This window comes from Phocoena sinus, chromosome 11 (assembly GCF_008692025.1).
Source record: "Phocoena sinus isolate mPhoSin1 chromosome 11, mPhoSin1.pri, whole genome shotgun sequence".
Lineage (NCBI taxonomy): Eukaryota > Metazoa > Chordata > Mammalia > Artiodactyla > Phocoenidae > Phocoena > Phocoena sinus.
Window position 1 is genome coordinate 102,559,367 of NC_045773.1, and position 18,881 is coordinate 102,578,247.

General features: G+C 41.4%; 1 long non-coding RNA gene across 2 annotated transcripts in view; it reads right to left on the reverse strand.

Annotated features, from left to right (window-relative positions):
- Nucleotides 1-12,618, reverse strand: part of LOC116762769 — a 124,376-nt gene extending 111,758 nt beyond the window's left edge. For both annotated transcript variants that reach the window (XR_004352339.1, XR_004352338.1), the window contains exons 1-2: nt 12,478-12,618; nt 11,636-11,755 (exon numbers count right to left, since the gene is read on the reverse strand). This is a non-coding gene — a long non-coding RNA (uncharacterized LOC116762769). The remainder of the gene's footprint in view (nt 1-11,635; nt 11,756-12,477) is intronic.
- Between the last annotated feature and the right edge of the window lie 6,263 nt (nt 12,619-18,881).

An 18,881-nucleotide genomic window follows, 5' to 3' on the forward strand; every position in this document is an offset into this window, starting at 1 on the left:
TTGAGTCTCATATTTCTATGAGTTCCCGTATGTAGGAATTACATTTGTTTTCCTCCTGTCAATCTATCTTACATCAATTTAATTATTAGACCAGCCAAGAAACCCAGAAGAGAAGGAAGGAAAAGGCATCTTCCTCTTCAGTTTGGGCAAGAAAGCCAGGAGACTCCAGTGGCTGGACACTGCTCACCCCAGGGTTGCTGCAGCTGAGGGATCCAGGGACCTCAGACAAGCACTGGCAGAAGAGAATTCTTACCACATCAGTCTCCCAGATCTCTGCATGCAGGGTCGGTATGTTAATATCGCGAGTGGTGAGAGCCCTTCTCTTTTTCCGAATTTAGATCAGCAGGAGAAAATATTTGTGTAAATTAGTTCCTTGGGTATAGTGACTCTGGTAAAGATTTGCTTTGAGTATCTTATTTTCTACTGACTCTGTTCCTCTCAAAGATGGTAACTGCAATCGTTTGTCTTTGTCTTTTGTGCCATCTGTCATAAGGAGGAAAACCATGGAGTAGAACACAGGCATAGGTCCTATGAGGCTGTTGTTCAAGCTGGCCTCACACACTGATAAGGTCGTCGTTCTCCCCAGACTGGTGTCTGTTTAGACAAACTTTGCTGTGGGTCCCCTACGTAAAAATGGGATGAGGTTTTCCGTTTGTGTCATTCTACGTCCTGAGACCTTGGCTTTGTGACCAGTGAGAATATTCAATCTGGCCTCTGCCATTCCAGAAAGTGCACATACTGTGATGCATCTGGTGGCCATTCAAACAGACTGGGATTCCAAGAACAAAGTCACAAGCACCCTTCTTCGTCCAGCTGTGCCAGCTCTCAGGGGAGTCTGTTGTAAGGGGTCCATAAATGGCTTCTGTCATCTCAACTTTCATTGTTTTGCTAGCGCTGGAAAAGTCCCATTTGAGTAGAACCTGCCCACTGTCACAGATTAGAGGGGGATGACTGGAGGCCTCTCATATTCCCATGAGAGACCAGAGACACCATTTTCACTACACCGTTCTTACAGCCATGATAACGAAGGCTTTGCTTTCTTAGGCTAACTCTGGGAGCAGACTCTCTAGATCTTGTGGGGACTGTGTCTTTTGTACTCTCTTGTGAGATGCTTCTTTCATTCTTGGTTAAGCCATAAAAAGGCTTATTGGTTTGAGTTACTATTGAGATGAATAAATCCTATTTGTCAATGGCCAAGTGATGGGTCTTTAAATTGGAAAAACTTCTATATTTGAAAAAAACAACTTACAGAGGGCTTCCCTGGTGGCGCAGTGGTTGAGAGTCCAGTCAGCCTGCCGAGGCAGGGGACACGGGTTCGTGCCCCGGTCTGGGAAGATCTCACATGCCGCGGAGCAGCTGGGCCCGTGAGCCACGGCTGCTGAGCCTGCGCATCCGGAGGCTATGCTCCGCAACGGGAGAGGCCACAACAGTGAGAGGCCCGCGTACCGAAAAAAAAAAAAAAAAAAACTTACAGAGCTTTCATCCTAAACAACTGTCTTATTGGCACCTATGGAAAGACCAAAATAAAAAGTAGATACAAGGTAGTATAATGCAAGCTTTAGGGACTCCCTTAACAAGATAAAAAAACAGAAATTAGACTTAAAATAAAATTCCAACATAAATTCTTCTTCTTTAAAACTGCCCCATCTCCCCAGCAAATTCCCAGGCCGTCCTACAAATAATTAGGAAATGGATCAGCCAGCTAGAGGCCAAAATTCAGGGGCTCTGTCTTTGTCTTGCAAACCTACAAATACTTTCAGAAATATAAAAACTTAACCCTAGGGACTTCCCTGGTGGCGCAGTGGATAAGAATCTGCCTGCCAATGCAGGGGACGCTGGTTTGAGCCCTGTTCTGGGAAGATCCCACATGACGCAGAGCAACTAAGCCCACGCGCTACAACTACTGAGCCTGCGCTCTAGAGCCCACGAGCCACAACTACTGAGCCCGCACACCTAGAGCCCGTACTCCACAACAAGAAAAGCCACCGCAATGAGAAGCCTGCGCATCGCAACGAAGAGTAGCCCCTGCTCGCCACAACTAGAGAAAGCCCACACACAGCAACAAAGACCCAAAGCAGCCAAAATAATAAAAATAAAATTTTAAAAATAAAAACAAAAAAAACAACTTAACCCTAATAATCTTTGATAAATAAAAGCTAGCTTAAGTTTGGTTTAATTAAACATGTTTTCAAAGTTATCAGCATTCAATATAATGCAGATAAACAACTTATAGTCTACCTGGGTTTGTTAGGCAAATAAGTTCACGTTATTTCTGTTGCAAAAATTTGTCTGCAGGAAAAATAGCTTAGGATGATAGCTGACTCTGTCTAATGTCTCATGAAGTTTTCATGAGTAGTTTAAACATAACTGCTGGGAGCAAATAATTTAGATAAATGTAAGTGGGATAAGAGTTTTTAGGTGAAGTTTTTAATAGTAATTATGTTTTAAGGTATGTGTACTTTAAAATAGTTTTCTAAATCTCTTTGGTAATTTGAAGCCTTAGAATTTTTGCTAATTTAGATTAAATGATGAATAGTAATTAAATATCTAGATCACTTCCAAATAATATAAAATAATGAAGCATTAATTACCTACTCTTGTCTTATTACAGAGAAACTAAAGATATATGGGTTTATTAGTAAACATGTCTTGTGCTACACTGAAAGCCCACAGCATGAAAAGGCATATGTTTCTAGAAATTATGAAATATATTTATAAATTTGTCCATCTAAAGAATGCTGGTATAACAGACAGTACACAATTGCTTACTTCTTAGTTTTCACTAGAAATTAAGGTTTCTAAGGGTTAAAAATTCTAATTAATATATGTAATCAAAACTACTAGAAATAATAAGGGAAATATCTCTGTATGCAAGAAAAGTAGGGTACGTGGTTTTGGCAAGAAAATGTGTAAGGAATGGAGACGCATTTTTGTTGAGGAAATAAAAGTGATTTTGTCATTTCAGAATGAGAAGGAAGAAAATGAAGAACTAAAATAGACATAGAAAATTACAGAAGGCTTATTTTTTGAAATTTTGGGATAGGAATTTTATGTGTGGGTCAAGTTGGCTAAGATTGGAATTAATGTATTTAAGTTAAAAAATGAGTTTAATATCAAAAGTAAGGTGGTACAAAATTAAAATTAGTTTCTCTCTCTGTAAAAGGACAAAGTTTTTTTAGATTATTGGTCTGATCCTGATAAGAGATTATTAAAAGTTTTTCTTTACCTCTTAAGTGATCTGCCTAGAAAACAAAGATTTTGTGTCTTATCAAAATTATTTTCTGTGCTTTATCAGGTCTTTGATTGGTTTTGCTCATAATTATGTAAGCTTCTGCAGTTGCCTTTGAACCCTTTTATTGTCAGTTTGGTTAAATGGATAATTATTGTTTCATAATAGTCTGTGATCCTATTTAGTCAAGTGTGCAAACCTTTTTGATATTTTTGATAAAATTCCCCAAATTCAAATTCTAAATGAAGTCTTTTTGCCCTTGAACTAATTTGAGATTTCCAGAAAGCCCTTGGAACATCTTAAAGGATTTGTTCTCCTGCCTTATTTAAAAAAAAGGGGGGGGAGGGGAAGAGATGTTAAACTAGCTTACTTGGTATATTGAATTACATGGGAAGTATTGTAAAATAAATAACGATAAACTTTCTTAGGTCATAGTATAAGGGTGACTTTTTTTAATATAAATTTTCTAGAAACTATAAAATTCCTGAAATTCTGATCTTCTCGTATAATGTTATCAGTCATAATTCTACTTATCTTAAAATGTTGTATGTCACAGGAATAACCAAATTTCCTTATCAATTGAATTGTAATGAACTCTAACCAGATCTTTAACCATGCCATTTTTAACTCTTTTATCACTTATGTACAGTTACTGTTTGATGCTTTTGCAAAAGTGTTTCTGCAAAAGGGCTTCATCAGAGAGATTCACGGAAAGGACTCTGACAAGTACTACAGAATATAGGTTTCTAATAACTTTAAGATCATCAAACTGAACTGGTAAGATTTCCGGAACATTATAGAAAAGAATTTCCAGAACATAAAAGAAAAACTGGATTCAAGCAGAACCAGAATTAGTTACATGGAACTGAATGAACTGATGAGATGATTATCATTTTTATGACTTTTTTGTACTGAAATGTTGCTGGTTCTTTAATCTTTTATTTTCCAGATATAAGGAAATTGTTCTTCTAAGCTATGATTTACAGCAATTTGGTAATCTATAGCTTTGTAAGCAGAATTAAAACTTTTATCTTTTTCTCCCTACCTGATTTCTCCAGAATTTGGAAACTCTTAGTGAGATTCTTATTTTCATATCAATATAGTTACTTGCATATGTCAATAAGAATCTGTTCTCCTTATAACAGGACCCAGTTGGAAACACTGGTTCTACTACCAAGGCTTTGACTGGTATGTCATATTTGAGAGAGACATGCATAGACCCAGATATGACCAGACAGCTTTAAGGAACTAAGGTTGATTTTATGGAACCCTTAAAGCCCCTTGGAAACATCAGCCTGGTGCCTTGCTTACAGGGTTCCTGGCCGCCTTACCAGGTAAGTAAGGAAGGTCACTTCCTGGCAGGCCTAGGAGAACTGCAAAATGGGGCAGAAGGCAAGAACCCCTCATAGGGTAAAGAATAAAGATCAAAGAAGAAACAAACAGAAAACAGCTGATTGGCTGAGGCCACACAGTATCCCTGTTTGGGGTGAGAAGGCCCAGAGGTGGCTTGGCATTTGGGGACTGGCTGACTAGATACCCTGGTTTCTGGTTAAGAGGAAGGAACACAAAAGTTAACTATGTTTCAGATGGTTGATGGGGCACCCAAGGCAGAAGCGGCTCCATCTCCTGCCTAGAAATTTATTTCAACAGCTTCCTGAGCCAGCTTTGCCCTCAGCTTCCATTTGGACGTCTTATTACATTGCCTGTTTTTCCTCTATTGATTTTATGAATCTTAATATCTCTAATAGGTTACAAGTCCTTTGCCAGGTACATACTCTGCAAATATCTACCTTAAGTCTGTGGCTGGCCTTTCACTCTTATAGTTTTATCTTTTGAAGAACTGCAGCCCTTAATTTTAATAAGCCCAATTTATCACTTTTTCCCACTATGGTTAGTGCTTTTTATGAAGTCTTTGCCAAATTCAGGGTCATGAAGATATTCTTATGCTTTCTTCTAAAAGCTTTGTTAGAAAACAAAAACACTAACTCGAGAAGATATCTGCACCCCCATGTCCATAGCAGCATATTTACAATAACCAAAACATGGAAACAACCTCAGTGTCCATCAATGGATGAATGGATAAAGAAGCTGTGGAAATACTTGCAATGGAATATTATTCAGCCATTAAAAAAAACCCAAGGAAACCCTGCCATTTGTGACAACACGGATGGACCTTGAAGCATTATGCTAAGTGAAATTAAGTCAGACAAAGACATATACTGTATGATCTCACTTTTATGTGGAATCTTAAAAAAACAAACAAACAAAACAAAACTCACAGAAAAAGAGATAAGATTTGTGGTAACCATGGGGTGGGGGTAGAGAAGGAATCTGAGTAAGATGGTCAAAGGTACAAACTCAGAGTTATAAGATAGATATGGGGACTTCCCTGGTGGCGCAGTGGTTAAGAATCCTCCTGCCGATGCAGGGGACACGGGTTCGATCCCTGGTCTGGGAAGATCCCACATGCCGTGGAGCAACTAAGCCCGTGCGCCGCAACTACTGAGCCTGCACTCTACAGCCCGTCTGCCACAACTGCTGAAGCCCGCGCACCTAGAGCCCGTGCTCCGCAACAAGAAAAGCCATCGCAATGAGAAGCCCGCACATGACAGCAAAGAGTAGCCCCCGCTCGCCTCAACTAGAAAAAGCCCGCGCGCAGCAACGAAGACCCAACAGAGCCAAAAATAAATAAATTAATTTATTTTAAAAATAGATGTGTACTAGGGACGTAATGTACAACAGGATAACTAGTTAACACTGCTGTACGTTACATATGAAAATTAAGAAAATAAATCCTAAGAGTTCTCAATACAAGAACAATTTTTTTTCTTTTTCTTTTCCATTTCTTCTTATTGTGTCTACCTGAGATGATGGATGTTAGCTAAGCTTATTGTGGAAATCATTTCATGATGTGTGTAAGTCAAACCTTTATGCTTTACACCAGAAACGCATAGTGATGTATGTCAATTAGATCTCCATAAAATATGGAGGGGGGAAGCGTTGTTACCTTAATTTTTTACATTTAGACCTACAGTCTTTCCTGAATTGATTTTTGTGTAGGACATGAAGAAGGGTTCCAGACACATTTATTTCACTTGTGGGTATCTAGTCCATACAGCAGCATTTATGAAAAGACCATCCCCACCCCATTATACTGTAGTATCATCTTTATAATAAGTCAGGGTAGTCTGTTTCCGGACTTTGTATTCTGTTCTATCAGTCCATTTGTCTATCCTTGTACCAATACTGTCTTAATTACTATCACTTTAAGTCTTAATATGTAGCAATAATATTCACCAACTGTGCTCTTAAAGAAAACCTTTGCTATACTGGCCCACTCATTTTCATATATATATATTAGAACTGGGTGGACTATTTCTGTATAAGCTGTTTGGATTTTTTAAAGTTACTGTAAACCATCATCTCTTAAATTACATTTTTCTTTTAGTTTGTTGCTAATATTAAAAATACATTTTTGTATGTTGACCTCATTTAATGAACTTGTTAAATTTACTTATGAATTCTAATAGTTTTTCTGTGAAGTCTTTTGCATTTTATAAGTACATCTTGTTGAGTGAATATTCCTTTCACCTTTTCTTTGTTAATGTGGCAATTTTATGTTGACTGATTTTTCAAGTGGTAAACTAACCTTGCATTCCTGACAACCCCACTTGTTTATGTTGTTTTAGTCTATCTGCAAGTTTTTTAAGGATTTTTTTCTAGAATTTGGCTTATAATTTTCCTTTCTTGTATGTTCTGGAATTAAGATTATGCTGGCCTTACAGAAGAGTTGAGAAGTTTTCCCTCTGAGGCAATCTGTAGAAGACTGCTGTTGTTTCTTCATTAAATGATTAGAAGAATTCACCAGTGAAACCACTGAGTCTGGTGGGATTTTTTTGTGGACGTTTTTAGTTAAAGATTCAGATTTTAGAATAGATATAATGAATTTTTATTTCTCCTTGCGTCCGTTTTTGTAAGCTATGTTTTCCTGTGGATTTCTGAACTTTGCCAAAACTTTAAAGAGCATCTAATCATTCACTATATTCCCTGTTATCTTTTCAGTATCTGTAGCACTTCAGGGTTGTCTCATTTTTTCCCCTTCATATTAGCAATCTGTGCCTTTGCCTTCTTTTCATGAAGGCTCTATCAATTTTATTATTCTTTTCAAATAAGACACTTTTTGTTTTGCTTATTTTCCCTATTGGATATTTGGTTTTTGTTTTATAAATCTCTGCTATTTATTTGTCCTTTTAATTGTGCATTCATTTTAATCCTCATAAGGCACTAAATTATTGCTTTATATGGTCAATACTTACATTATCCCTCATATTATCCTTTTTCGTTTTCTTTAATTACTGTCCTGTGCGTCCATGCTTCTGTATGGGACCATTTTTCTTCTTTCTGCAGAATTTCCTTTAGTATTTCTTTTAGTGCATGTCTTTTAGTGATGAATCTTTTCAGTTTTGTTTGTCTGAAAATGCCTTAAATTTGCCTTCATTTTTGAAAAATATTTCTGTTTAGTGTAGAGTCCAGACTGGCAATTATCTTCCTTCAGCACTTTTAAACTGTTATTCCACGAGCCTTTCGGCGTGCGTCATTTCCATTGAGAAGTCAGTTATTAGTCTTCCGTTGCCCTTGCAGGTGTAGTGCCTGTTTTATTTAGCTGCTTTAAAGCTTTTTCACTTGGTCTTTGGGTTGAATAGTTTGACTATAATGTGGTTCTTTGTACTTTAAAAAACTTTGTCCTGCTTTGGGTTTTTAGGCTTGATTCTCAGGTTTCTTGGTTGTCTTTTATCATTTTCAGATAATTTGCAGCCATTATTTATTAAAATATTGTTTCTGACCCAATCTTGTACTTTTCTCTTTTGGATACTTCAGTTTCAAGAATACATAATACAGTTGACCCTGAACAACATGGGTCTATACTGTGCGGGTCCACTTACATGAAAATTTTTTCAGTAAATACTACAGTACCACACAATCCAGGGTTGGCTGAATCCACAAATCAGGAATCACAGACATGGAGGACCAACTATAAAGTTATACACAGACTTTCAACTGTGCGGGAGGTGGCATCACTAACCCCCATGTTGTTCAAGGGTCAATGTACACTCTTTTCTCTATTATCCACCCTTTTTACTCACTATACTTCAGTCTGCATATTTTGTATTGATATTTCGTCTACTTTACTAATATTTTGGTCTTGTGTAGCTAAACTTCTTTTAAACCCATTTATTGAATTCTTAATTGCAGTTATTGTATTTTTCAGGTCTAGCATTTTTATTTGCTTCTTTTTTATGAATTCAAATTTCCTGGTCAAATCCTCCATTTTTTCTCTAGTGTCTTGATATATTAATCATAGCTATCTTAAATTCCTTTTCCAATAATTCTAATATCTGGGTTTCCTTGGGACTGTTTTTATTGTCCTTTTTATCTTCTCTTGTTTTTCAATCATAAAATATGCCATGCCTAGTAATTTTTTATTGACTGTTGGACATCATTTATAAAAATATTTAGAGGTTCTAGATGTTATCTTCCTTCAAGGAAGATTTACTCTTTCCTTTGCTGGTCAATAAAGTGGGCAATTAATACTCAGTTCCAAATAGGAACTGAGGTCACTACAGGCTCAGTCTATTTCTAGGTCAACCCTCACTCTAGTCATAGCCTCCAGGTGTTCCAACTGAGGGACCGTAGAGGCCTGAACTCTAATACTTCTCTTCTCAGCCCTGAGAAATGGTCTCCAACTCTACATTAATTACTTCAGTTTCCTCATCATCCAGTATTTCCTCCTCCACTGAAATGTGGCAATTGCCCTCACTGCTTTATAGAAACAACACTCTTGAAACCTCTAATAATTTCCTTCTCATTGCATAATTTGTTTTAAAATAATTTGTATACAAGATATAAAAGCGGCAAACAGGTACATGAAAAGATGCTTACTATCACTAATCATCAGGGAAATGCAACTCAAAACCACAATGAGATATCACCTCATACCTATTATCAAAAATACAAGAAATAGGGGCTTCCCTGGTGGCGCAGTGGTTGGGGGTCCGCCTGCCGATGCAGGGGACACAGGTTCGTGCCCCGGTCCGGGAAGATCCCACATGTCGTGGAGCGGCTGGGCCCGTGAGCCATGGCCGCTGAGCCTGCGCGTCCGGAGCCTGTGCTCCGCAATGGGAGAGGCCACAACAGTGAGAGGCCCGCGTACCCGCAAAAAAAAAAAAAAAAATACAAGAAATAACAAGTGTTGGTGAGAATGTGGAGAAAAGGGAACCCTTGTGCACCACTGGTGGGAATGTAAACGGGTACAGCCACTGTGGAAAACATTAGGGAGGTTCCCCCCAAAATTAAAAACAGAACTACCATATGATTTGCACTTCTGGGTATTTATCCAAAAGAAACAAAATCACTAACTTAAAAAGAAATCTATGGAATATTACTCAGCCATAAAAAGAAACGAAATTGAGCTATTTGTAATGAGGTGGATAGACCTAGAGTCTGTCTTACAGAGTGAAGTAGGTCAGAAAGAGAAAGACAAATACCGTATGCTAACACACATATACGGAGTTTAAGAAAAAAAAATGTCATGAAGAACCTAGGGGTAAGACAGGAATAAAAACACAGACCTACTACAGAATGGACTTGAGGATATGGGGAGGGGGAAGGGTAAGCTGTGACAAAGCGAGAGAGAGGCATGGACATATATACACTACCAAACGTAAGGTAGATAGCTAGTGGGAAGCAGCTGCATAGCACAGGGAGATCAGCTCGGTGCTTTGTGACCACCTAGAGGGGTGGGATAGGGAGGGTGGGAGGGAGGGAGACGCAAGCGGGAAGAGATATGGGGACATATGTATAACTGATTCACTTTGTTATAAAGCAGAAACGAACACACCATTGTAAAGCAATTATACTCTAATAAAGATGTAAAACAAAAAAATCTGCACTCCCATATTCACTGCAGCATTATTTACAACACATGAAAACAACCTGTGTTCATCAACAGATGAATGGATAAAAAAATGTGGAATACAGACACACACACACACACCATGAAATGTTATTTAGCCATAAAAAAACCAAGGAAATCCTGCAATTTGTGACAACATGGATGGACCTTGAGGGCATTATGCTAAGATTAAATCAGAGAGAGAACGACAAATACTTAATAATCTCACTTATATGTGAAATCTTTTTAAAAATTGAACCCGAGAGGGGGCAGGCCAGGGTCCAGCGGCCTTGGAGGGTGCAAACTGGTACAGCCACTATGTAAAACAGTATGGAGATTCCTCCAAAAACTAAAAATATAACCACCACATGATCAAGAAATTCCACTTCTGGGTGTATATCCAGAATAAATGAAAACACTAATTCGAAAAGATACATGCATCCCAATGTTCATAACAACACTATTTACAATAGCCAAGATATGGAAGCAACCCAAGTGCCCATCAACAGATGAATGGATAAAGAAGACGTGGTATATATACAATGAAATATTACTCAGCCATTAAAAAAAGGAATGAAATTCTGCCATTTGCAGCAACATGAATGGACCTAGAGAATATTATAAGTCAGAGAGAGACAACTCCTGTGTGATATCACTTACACGTGGGATCTAAAAAATAATACCAATGAATGTATATGCAAAACAGAAACAGACTCACAGACATAGAAAACAAGCTAGTGGTTTCCAAAGAGAGAGAGAAGGGGGAGGGGCAAATTAGGGATATGGGACTAAGAGATACAAACTACTATCTATAAACTCGATAAGCAACAAGGGTATGTTGTACAGCACAGGGGAATACAGACATTGTTTTGTATTAACTTTTAATGGAGTATAATCCGTAAAAATACTGAATCACAATGCTGTATACCTGAAACTAAGATAATATTATAAATCAACAATACTTCAACTTTTAAAAAATTGAGCTCAAGGATACGGAGAAGAGATTGATGACTGCTGGAGGTGGGGCTGGGGATGCACGAGATGAGTGAAGGGGGTCAAAAGGTACAAACTTCCAGTTATAAGTAAGTGCCGGGGATGTGATGCACGGCATGGTGACTGTAGTTAATAATACTGTAGTGTCTCTTTGAAAGTTGCTAAGAGTGCAAATATGTTCAGTTTTCATCACAAGAAAAATGTAACTATGTGTGGTGAAAGATCAACTTGCAATACATACATAGACCAAATCATTAGATTGTAGGCCCAAAACTAATACCATGTGATATGTCAATTATGCCTCAGTTAAAATTCATTAATGTAAAATTTCATTTGTATATACTTTGTTTCTCTGATAGACTGTTAAAAATTGATAGTAGAAAATTTATGGACATTTAAATTAGAAGGTCTTACACTTAGTAAGTCAGACAACAAATGAAGGCCATCTTCCAAGGTCTTACCTTAGTTCTATCCCTTTACTTCTCCTCTGAATCAGCTCAGCCTGCTGACCACCACCTTCAAACCTCATTCCTCAGCTTGTGACAATACTCCACTTCTTCTGGACATTAAATTGTGTGGGGCTGAAACAGAATTCAAGAGGACAATGGTCAAAATACAATTGCCTGTGACCAGCTGAATGATGAGCAGTGTCACTGCAATTTGCCCAGGACACTGCAGCAGTGGTGGCACCATGGCCGGATCACGCAGGCGTGCAGGCAGCCCAGGGACGGTCACAGAGTCATGAACGGGGGCTGAGGACGTGACTACTCTGGGTTACTAAGTGAAGATCCCTGGTGTCCATTTGGGAGTCCTAACAGGTGGAACCCAAATTACTGGGAAATGGAGCTGGAGAAGAAAAACGAATCAGAAGAATGAGAGGACACTGCGCTGAGCGACAAATCACAGCCTGAACCGCAGGCAGGTCACAACGCCCAAGGGTGAGTCACGAGGGATGGGGGACAAAGCGCCACCCGGAGCCCCCGGCCCCACGGGATCCGTCCCCGCGCTCAGATGGGGCGGGGGGCTCCCTCCGGGTTTGGGGGGGCTCCTCCCGTCCTCCCCGCCGGCCCCGGGCGTCCTCCTTCCCCCGCCCCTCCTCACAGGTCACTCGCCCCCCTGCTCTCGACTCTGCGGCAGGAGGCCTTGAGTCTGCGCCATCGCCCAACCCACATCTCCAGCCTCTCCCGGACCAAGAGCCACACACGTCCAACTTCCTCCTAGACAGTTCTGTCGCCAGCGAAGCCCATTAACAGTTCCCCGGAAATAAAAATAGAGTGTGGGTAATAAAGTCTAAGCTTTTTACTTTTCCTCTGTGCTCAGTGCAGCTTCACTGGCTCACAGGGGTCCGGTACAGAAGCCTCACCCCCCCCCCCCCCGACCCGTCAGGCCAGGGGTGCTGGTGGAAAAGGACGCAGCGCCCACCTCAGCTCTGGCCGGGGTCGGAAGCGCCGCCTGGGCCCCCGCGATTCAAGATGGCGGCGGCAGCGGGCCGTGTGCAGAGACCTGCCCCGCCCCGCGAGAGCCCCGCCCCGCGAGAGCCCGGCCCCCTGCCGAGACGCTATAAAGCAGCCCCGCCCCGCCGCGGCAGATCACGTGCTGTAGGGCGGAGCCCGCACCGCCTGGTGGGTTGTCTGTTGAGAGAACAGGTCTTCCCTTTGTTCTGAGCCGAACTGCGTCTCTCGTCTCTCGTTCTATTGGCTCAAGTGACACAGGGCAGGAGGAACTTGTTGGGACCCGACTGGAAAGGGTTGGTGACAGAACACCCTTAATGTCCTTCCTTCCTCTCAGACGTGTCATCTTCCTCCTCCAACTTCTCCTGGCTTCCCTGTTCCTTTGGCTGCTAACCAGTCTGAGCTTTTGTTTTCTCACCTGTAAATGAAGGTGACTTCTTTTCCACATGAGTTGTTGTGAGGATGAGAAACACGCTATGGGAAACACACTATGTATAACACTTACCACGGATCTGGGCACTTGGTTGGGCTCAGGAAGTGCTTCCTGTGAGTAAGTCGTGCGTTTACCCGCTTGGTGTCCTGACTAAGCTCGTGGGACGTCAAGTTTGTCACGTCAAATTCTAAAGTAACGCTGGCCCCCGTTATCTGCTTCAGACCCTTTTTTCTCCCACATTTTATTATGAAAAATGTTGAACAGATAGCAAAGTTGAAAGAATTTTATAGCAGACATCCATACCCACCATCTAGGTTCTCCTGTGAACGTGTTACTGCACGCTTGCTTTATTACATACCTTTCCATCCATCAATCCATCTTATTTTTTGAGACATTTCAAAAGAAATTACAGACATTAGCACACTTCCTCTAAATAGTGTGTGTCAGGAACTACATTTCTCTATTTGTTGACAGTTTTTCTTGTGCGATAACCTTATATGTACATTCACTGATTTTTACAAATGAGTATACCCTTTTAACCCAATCCCTATCAATATGTAAAATATTACCACCACCCTCAAAAGTTTCTTCATACCCTTTCCAGTCATTCCCCAGTTTTTCCCCCAAAGCAACCACAGTTCTGATTTTCCTGCACCATAGATGAGTTTTGTCAGGCCATTACTAATTCATGTCAACCTGGACTATCAAGTAGCCTTCTAATTAGTATCCCTGCTTCACCTAGAATTACTTTTTTCCTGTTACAATTCACTGCTCATCCAGAAGCTAAAATAATCTCCTGAAGTGCCACCTTGTCGTCAGGACACCACACCACCCACCCCATTTCATAATTTCCCCATGGCCTGTGAAGAGCGGGCTCCCAACACAGACCCTCCGCCATGTGGCCCCAGCTTGGTTTGGGCTTCACTCCACCACTCCTAAAATAGAAAACTGTTGAACCTCACTCAACCCATCACACACTGCTGTGGGTTCAGCTAGTTGTAGAAAGCTGGACCAAAAGCACACCCTTGAAGACCACAGAAGTGTCCCAGGGATCTTTTTTATCCCACACTAGATGAGAATACTTCCTTGCACATAATTTGATATTCGTGGAATAAACTGATAACAAATTTGAAAGGGGAATGAGTGAAATTGGAAAAGGGAATGAATGAATTGAAAAAGGGAATGTCTTTACCCGTCTGACACTGCCCTGGCATTAACTTACGTTAGTTATACTCCTTGTGTCTATCTCAGAAGACTAGGCCTGCAAGGTAAGGGAGGCGTGCAAAAATCCCCTACAAGGTTTAGAGACAAGAAAAAGACACAGTCAGGACTTCTCTGGTGGCGCAGTGGTTAATGAATCCTCCTGCCAATGCAGGGGACACGGGTTTGAGCCCTGGTCCGGGAAGATCCCACGTGCCACAGAGTAACTAAGCCCATGTGCCACAACTACTGAGCCTGCACTCTAGAGCCCACGAGCTGCAACTACTGAAGCCTGTGCACCTAGAGCCCGTGCTCTGCAACAAGAGAAGCCACCGCAATGAGAAGCCCGCGCACTGCAGCGAAGAGTAGCCCCCACTCGCCGCAACTAGAGAAAGCCCGCATGCAGCAATGGAGACCCAACACAGCCAAAAAATAAATATTAATTAAGTAATTAATTAAAAAAAAAGACACGGTGCTCAAGATGGGGAATTCTCTAAACTTTTTTTTTTTTTCAGTACGCAGGCCTCTCACTGTTGTGGCCTCTCCTGTTTCAGAGCACAGGCTCCGGACGCGCAGGCTCAGCGGCCATGGCTCACGGGTCCAGCTGCTCCGCAGCATGTGGGATCTTCCTGGACCGGGGCACGAACCCGTGTCCCCTGCATCGGCAGGCGGACTCTCAACCACTGCGCCACCAGGGAAGCCCCTCTCTAAACATTTTTGACGAGGATTCTAAAGTGTAATCTTACGCCACTGATATGGAGATTAAAATTTAGATCTTTCTAAGTTAGTTCTTGTCAACTAAAGACTAATTTTCCAGTTTCAAATGTAGAGCTAAGAGCAGGGGATCTCAACCTTGGCTGAAAACTAGAAACACCAGGAGAGCTGTTAAAATCTCCCGATGCCCGGACTTCACCCTCAGCGATTCCAGTCCCATTTGTCTGGGGTTTGGCCCAGGCATTGGTAAGTTTTTAAAGCTCTCCAGGTGATCCTAATGTGTAGTCGTCCTGCCAGATGAACGGTTCTTTACACAGAGTTCAGCCTTGCAACTGGTGATAAATACACAAGCAAATTCATTGCCACCTCCCCTCCCTTCAGAGACGCAGTGGGAAAGGAAAGAGAAAATTCCTAGCCAAAGAGGAGAATTAGGGGAATTAGTTTTTTACCACTCCTGGCACAGTAAGGGCACGTGTGCACCATGGAAAAGAGGAGTTAATTTTCCCAACAGCTGCAGGTTCTCGGAAACCTGGGCCCTTGCTTTCAGGGCTGGAAGAAGAGCAGGTCAGCAGCTGCCAGGCAGGGATCACGTCCACAGTGAGGTTCATACAAAACCCCATTGCTTCAGGCTGTCCCAGGGAGGGGCCCTGGGGTGAGGCAGCTCAGTCACGGGGGAAGTGACCAGGAGGGCAGGGGTAGAGGGTCTGCAGGCAAAAATAACCATCAACCCTTGAAAAATACATGAGCGGAAGACATCCACATGTTGCATCTCCAGCATAGAGTTGGGGCCTGCCTTATGGAAGGGTTGGGAGCGGAATGCGTCAGTCAAGTTTCCATCTAACAACCAAAGGAAATCTGTGCTCCTCAGCCCTTTCACGTCCCGGTCGGTGGTCGTGGAAAGTAGCATAGTCATCGACACACGGGTCACCTGCAGGTGACGAGGAGACGGCATCCGGATGGACCTGGTGAAAACACCACTGCGTTTTCTCTGCATTGGATGATTAAAAGAAAAATAAAATGATAAGTATTCAGGAAAATGTTAAATATTGAATCTGTTTAAAATTCCCAAATAAAATCTGATTAAAAATTTTAAAGAGAACAATTGAACTTGGCTTGAAACCAAGCAGGACACTGAGGGGCCTTCCTGGGTACAAATGCCCCTCTATGTCCCCCTGTTTCTTGCTTGTAGAAGAAAGGCTTTCATATCCTAGGCGTTCCCCAGTTCCAAAGAGCAGACTCCAGTAGTGAATGGAACAGTAGAGTCACAGGACCCCTAGTGCCTCCTGAAGGGATAGAGATAATAATCTGACGCAGATCTTGGGTTGTTCTTTAGAAACTAAGACCCTCCCACCATTCCCACCTGGTGGAGGATGGTGACCACATGCTGACCACGAGCATCTAGACTCCAGACTGGTTGGAACCAGAAGGCTGATGACTGAGATTCCTGAGACATCACCCTGTTACCCCTCCACCAGCCAATCAGAGGAAGGTCCACAAGCTGATCGGGCCCCCTGCGGCCTTCATCCCTAACACTGTCATTGAAAACCCTAACCTGAATGCCCTAATAATGAACTGTACCCTCCCAAAGTGCCAGTAACCGTCTGGCTCCTTATAGGGGCGAATAAGGCCCACCTCTGCCTATTTTCAGCTTTCTTCTCCAATCGCATTTCAAACTTGCCTTGTTAGGTTCAATCCCTGTTTAACCTTTGGATGCCATTTTGCCTGTTTGCTTTTAGATCCTAATTCTGTCATTCCAGATTAAATTCAGAGTAGCAAAAAGGATAAGGAACCATTTACACCTACCTACTATAACTCCTAGATTCATTCCTGAGAATATGGTCCTCCAGGTCTGCCCTGGTGGTCCACACGGTGGATCTGAAAGAGTCTAAACATCTAGAGATCCTTAGGGAAGCCAGTGGGTCTAGCAATGTCTTTCATCCAGACTTCAGTGTTGCTTAAGAATGCAACACACTCGATCTAGTTTTGTGCATCCCGGGTTTCCAAGTGACAGAAAAATTTCGCCATTTGGTTCATTATGATTTTGGAGTAACTGTAATAGCTGATTCACTGAACCGAATTAAGTTATTCACTAATGCTTAGTTTCATTTCACTTAATTTCATTACTGGAAGTTCAGGTAACAGAGCGTGGCCCAAAGCTTGTTTCACCCTATCAGACTGTGATCTGTTAACACCTCCTAAGTCAGAATGTCTGAGATTTTTCCCTCTTGGTTTATGATAAACATGGAGTGAGAGTTAGAGTGACAGAGGCACCTTGAGTTTTACCTACTTCCATGTGGTATTTTCCAGTTAGCCCTCCAAGACAGAGAGCTATCTTGCTGTTGCAGATCAAAGATCTGTAATGATTCCCATTATACTACTTCCCAGATAACACAGTGTGAACAATTCGTTGTCACATCGCCTCGTATGCAGTCGGCACTTAGAAATATTTTCTGATGAAGGTTGAATAAGTAAAATGTTCAAGATGAGTCTCACTTTAGGTCCCTTTTGTCTTTCTTGGACCTTAGCAAAGAAAACTGCTCAGTATTTTTCTCAAAGCCCTTTATTGGACTTGAAGAGAACACTGAAGTCTTTGCTCTTGATGAAATGACTTTTTAAAACTTTTAAGAGGAGCACTTTGTAATTTTGAAATTTTGTTTGTAATTTTTTATGATAATTTGGATAACCAGTCTCAGTATTTTAGGGAAGAACAGTGAACACAATAAGCTGCGAAGGCATCACAAATCGAGTGAGGAAGAGGAAGGAGAATATTCTTGACCTTAATGTCACCATCTACATGGATTAATTTTTAAGCTAGCCCCATAAAATAGAACTAATAGTTCAAAGAACGGCGTCGTCTGCTTCTCATCAAGATTCAATTCAGTTAGCATTTATCGAATATCTTTCCAATGTGCTCTGGGCAGGTTGAAAGAAATAAAACACACCGTCCTGCTTTTGAGGAGCTAGTAACTGCAAAGGTGCTGGGCTCTCTCAATAGTTTCTTAATTCACTAAGAACTCTGTTCTGATTTTATATACTCTGAGAAGGCTTTTGCACGAAACACTAATTTCTAGTGTTTACATGCCTTAGAGCTTTGCATCAGGAGGCAGAGAAAGAGTTGGGTGTGTGTGTGTGTGTGTGTGTGAAATTTTTTAGTTGGCCAAGAGTTTCCATTCACTTTGAATCTTTGAATCCTCTCTTTCCTTTTTGCTATTTCATGGTGTTTTCTTCTTCTTTTTTCTAAATACAATCAAAGGTTTTTGCTGTATCCCAAAGAAGTTCATATAAACTTTGCTTATATAAATGGAATTCCCAGCATAGCAGAGTGGAATGCGTGTTATTGTGAGTAAACGCTTTATAACTTTTCCTTCTATTTATTCTCAATGCCCTTTGCAACTCTGTGAATTAGCCCTTTATGTGAAATTATTTTCCAGGGATTTTTAAAAAGACAGGCAACAGCTTTTTACAAGTTGCATTAACCATTCTTAGATAACACATTATAAGGTTTTGGACCCAATTCCAATGTGTGGTTGTGGGGGGAAGCTCCCACACCACCAAGGAGCAGCTGGGTGTCCTACAATTCAACTCAACTCTGACACTATCCACCTGGAGACGGCATCAGATCCCACAGGTCGGGGCTCAGACCCACGAGACTGCCCTCCGCTTCAGACACCAAGCACAAGCCCAGGTTTTTACCTGTGCTTCTGACCGACTGGCTACAGATTGGACACTGACATTCTCTCTGTGGGTTTCACTAATTTGCTAGAGCAGTTCCCAGAGCTCAGGGAACCCACTTACTCACTGGATTAGTAACTGATGGCAGCTTCATACCATGTGTGACCAGGTAGCCATTCCAGGGGTCAAACGTCCTTCATCCCTCACCCTTTATCCTTTCTCTTAACAAACCACGTG